A 5,105-nucleotide genomic window follows, 5' to 3' on the forward strand; every position below is an offset into this window, starting at 1 on the left:
TCTGTCATTCTCTCTGGAGTGTGCATCCCTTTATGGAAAGCAATGTTGTATCTGTGGCTTTTAGGTGTTCATTTCTGCAATTGAAACTGGTGTCTCTAGGTATCCACGGCTAGAAAAACAAAGTACAGCTTCATCAGTGAGACCCAATGGGAATGAATGATTTCCATCTGAGACTGCAAAAAGAACTTTTTGGGTATTTTACTCTAAATTGAAATTCTAGGCTGTGGAGCACTGTTAACTGCTGACTAGCTCACCAATCATTTGTTAAGGCTCCCCTTCTTTGATACATAGCTTTGGAGAAAGACATTTGATAATGAAAGATACCCCAAAATGGAAGAAGGATGGCTGGGGAGCCTCAATTAGACTTGACCACTGTTACTGACTAATTCATTATTTGAGACATTTGAACATCAGGTGAAGTTAAAGTGAATGAAAAGCTAAAACCACAAATGCCTCAAGGAGAATGGCTTGAATAATGACAAAGATGTTCAAGAGCAATAAACAGCAAGATTTGTTAATTATTTTTGGGAAAATAATCTCATCTTTCAAGCTTCACTTTTTTTTCTGATGATTAAAATTTTAAAAATTTAGTTAATTAATAATTTACTTACTTACTTTACAACCCGACCACACTTTCCCCTTCTTCCTTTCCTTCCAGTTCACCTACAGCCACTCCTCCTTCCTTTCTCTTCAGAAAAAAAAAAAAAAAAAAAAAAAAAAAGGAGGCCTCCCACGGATATCAATCTGCCTTCGCGTATCAAGTTGCAGTAAGACTAGGCACATCTCCTATTGAGGCTGAATGAGGCAGTTCTGTGAGGAGAAAGGGTCCCAACGGCACTCAACAGATTCAGAGACAGATCCTGCTCCTGCTGTTAGGAGTTCTATGTCTTTGTTTGTTTTTGTTTTCTGAGACAGGGTTTCTCTATGTTATATTGACCATCCTGGACTCGCTTTGTAGACCAGGTTGGCCTTGAACTCACAGAGATCCGCCTGCCTCTGCCTCCCAAGTGCTGGGATTAAAGGCATGCGCCACCATGCCCGGCTTAGGGGTTCTCTGTGAAGAACAAGCTGTACAACTGTTATATATGTGCAGAAGGCTTAGGCCAGTCCCATGAATGCTCCCTGGGTGGTGGTACAGTCTCTGTGGGCCCCTATGGTCACAGGATAGTTGGTTTTGTACGTTTTCTTGTGGTGTCCTGGACCCCTCTGGCTCCTACAATCATTCCTCTCCTTCTTCCATAAAATTCCCCAAGTTCCTCCTAATGTTGGGCTGTGGGTCTCTGTATCTTTTTCCATCAATTGCTTAGTGAAGCCTCTCTGATGACAGTTATCCTAAGCTCTTATTGGCCAGTATAATAAGTATAATAGAATATCATTAACAGTGTCAGGGGTGGGCTTCCTTACATGGCTCCAGTCTCAAGCTGGCCTGGTCATTCCCTAATTTTTGTTCCGCCTAATTTACTCCTGCACATCTTGTAGGCAGGACAAATTGTAGGTTGAAGGTTTTGTGGCTGGGTTGGTGTCCCAATCCCTCCATTGGAAATCTTGCCTCGTTATCGGAGATGGCCTGTTCAGGATTCATATCCCTCACTGCTAGGAGTCTGAGCTATGATCACCTTCATAGATTCCTGGGAGTTTCCATTGCCCTATGTTTCTAGCTTATCTAAGAGATGTCCCTCCCCCAATTCCAGTTGTTTCTCCCAGTGCTCTCTCACTCTGTCCTCCATCTACTCCCTCATGTTCCCATTTCCATCCAGTCTCCTCCAGCGTACTTACATATGCTCCAGTTTCCCTTTCTAGTGATAGTTACACTTACCCCTTCCAGTCCTCCTTGTTACTTAGTATCTCTGGGTTTCTGGGTTATAGTATGGTTATCCTTTTCTTTATAGCTAATATCCACTTATATAAATGAGTACATACTATGTTTGTCTTTCTGGGCCTGGGTTACCTCACTCAGGATGATCTTTTCTAGTTCTGTCCCTTTACTTGCAAATTTTATGATATCACTGTTTTTAATAGCTGAATAGTACTCCATTGTGTAAATATACTGCATTTTCTTTATCCTTTCTTTGATTGAGAGACATCTAGGTTTTTTTTCCAGTTTCTGGCTATTATGAATAAAGCTGCTACGAAGATAGTTGAGAAAGTATCCTTATGGTATGGTGAAGCATCCTTTGGGTATATGCTCAGGAGTGGTATAGCTGGGTATTGAGGCATATCTGTTGCCAATTTTGTGAGAAATTGCCAAATTGATTTTCAAAGTGACTGCATAAGTTTGCACTATCACTAGTAATGTAGGAGTGTTTCACATCCTCGCCAATATGAGCTGCCACTTGAGTTTCTGACTTTAGACATTCTGATGGGTGTAATATGGAATCTCAGTGTCCTAGTTGCAAACCAAATCCAAGATCACATCAAAAAGATTATCTACTATGATCAAGTCGGTTTCATTCCAGAGATGTTTCAGCAAATGAAAATCTATTAATGCAATTCACAATATAAACAAACTGAAAGAAAAAACCCTACATGATTATCTCATTAGATGCTAAAAAAGAACCCTTTGACAAAATCGAACACCCTTTCATGATAAAAGTCTTGGGCAGATCAGGGATACAAGGTACATACCTAAACATAATAAAGTCAATCTATAGCAAGCCCATAGTCAACAATAAATTAAATGGAGAGAAACTTGAATCAATTCCACTAAAATCAGGAACAAGACAAGGCTGCCCATTCTCTCCATATCTCTTCAATATAGTACTTGAAGTTCTAGCTAGAGCACTAAGATAGCTAAAGGAGATCAAGGAGATAAAATTGGAAGGGAAAAATTTGAAGTATTGCTAGTCACAGATATATGATAGTATATATAAATGATCCCAAAATTTCTACGATGGAACTCTTACAGATGATAAACACCTTCAGTGACATGGCTGGGTACATGGGCTGAGAAAGAAATTAGGGAAACAGCATTCTTTACAACAGCTACAAATAATATAAAATATCTTGGTATAACTTCTACCAAGCAAATGAAAGACCACTTCAGAACTTTGAAGAAAGAAATTTAAGAAGATATCAGAATACAGAAAGATCTCCCATTCTCATGTCTCAGAAGATATAATATAGTACAGATGGCTGTCCTACTAAAAGCAATCTACAGATTCAACACAACTGCCATCAAAATTCTAACACAATTCTTTACAGGCCTTGAAAGGACAATTTTCAACTTCATGTGGAAAACACCTCAGGATATCTAAAACAATCCTGTATAATAAAAGAACTTCTAGAGGTATCACCGTCTCTAATTTCAAGCCATACCATAGAGCAATAATAATAAAAACCACATGGTATTGGCATAAAAACTGACAGGTCGATCAATGGATTTGAAGACCTAGAAGTAAATCTACACACTTATGGATACTTGATTTTTGACAAAGAAGCCAATATTATACAATGGAAAGAAGAAAGCATCTTCAACAAAGGATGCTATCCTAACTGGATATCAGCACGTAGAAGAATGCACATAGATCCATATCTATCACCCTGCACAAACCGAAGTCCAAGTGGATCAAAGACCTCAACATAAAATCAGATACACTAAACCTGATAGAAAAGAAAATGGGGAATAGCCTTGAACACATTGGCACAGGAGACAACTTCCTGAACAGAACACTGGTAGCAGAAGCACTAAGATCAACAATTAATAAATTAGACCTCATTAAACAAAAGCTTCTGTAAGGCAAAGGACACCATCAAAAGGAGAAAACAACAGCCTATCGAATGGGAAAAGATCTCTACATCTGATAGAGGGCTGATAACCAAAATTTATAAAGAACTCAGGAAACTAGACATAAACAAAGCACATAACCCAATTAAAACTGCGATACAGATCTAAACAGAGAATTCTCTACAAAAGAATCTTAAGTGGTTGAGAAACTCTGAAATGTTCAACCTCCTTAGGCATCAGGGAAATGCAAATCAACCTTAATTTTTAATATAGACTCCCATCCTATATTACTCCAAGTGCTGAATTGAAGGTATGAAATAAAACATTCAGCTTGTTTGCTTTTACACTCAATGACTAAAATGAAATCTTTGCGTCACAATGATCTTATTCATCCTATCCAATATTATATTCATTATTTGAGCTTTTTATAATCTGTGCTTCCACTTTATTTTGATCTGTCTAATTCTTGTTTTGAGAGAAAGGCAATCATTTTACTTATTCTAGATATATATTATTGGGGGGCTGGAGGGATGGCTCTGCAGTTAAGAACAATTACTACTCAATCAATCATTAACACAAGATTTCAGACCCCACTGCCCATATTGAGTGGCTCGCAAATACCTGTAACTCCAGTTCTAAACACTCCAACTCCCTCTCTCACCTCTATCAGCAACTACACATACATGTGCATATTTTTACACAGGCACATATACATGCCAATAAAATAAAAATAAGGTCTTGAAAACACATTATTTGATGATCAAGCATGGTGACAAAACCCAGGAGACAACTTCCTGAACAGAGCACTGATAGAAGCACTAAGATCAACAATTAATAAATTAGGCCTCATTAAACAAAAGCTTCTGAAGTATTGCTGGTCACAGATATATGATAGTATTCATAAGTGATCCCAAAATTTCTACAATGGAACTCCTACAGTTGATAAACATCTTCAGTGACATGGCTGGGTACAAAATTAACTTTTAAAAAATCAGTAGCCCTCCTATATATAGATGAGGAATGGGCTGAGAAAGAAATTAGGGAAACAGCATTCTTTACAATAGCTACAAATAACATAAAACATCTTGGTGTAACTTCTACCAAGCAAGTGAAAGACCTGTATGAAAAGAACTTCAGAACTTTGAAGAAAGAAATTTAAGAAGATATCAGAATATGGAAAGATCTCCCAGCATTCAGGAGACAGAGGCAGGTAGAACTCTGTGTAGCCTGGCCTACACAGTGAGTTCTGGGCTAGTCAGGACTACAAACTGAGACGCTGTCTCAGTGTTTCTTTTAGTTTATCTATTAGCAGTATGTCTTCTCCTCGATATTCCATAGAAGAGATTGACACATCCTTATTTGTGATAATATTTCAATTATT

This window comes from Acomys russatus, chromosome 6 (genome assembly GCF_903995435.1).
Source record: "Acomys russatus chromosome 6, mAcoRus1.1, whole genome shotgun sequence".
Taxonomy (NCBI): Eukaryota; Metazoa; Chordata; class Mammalia; order Rodentia; family Muridae; genus Acomys; species Acomys russatus.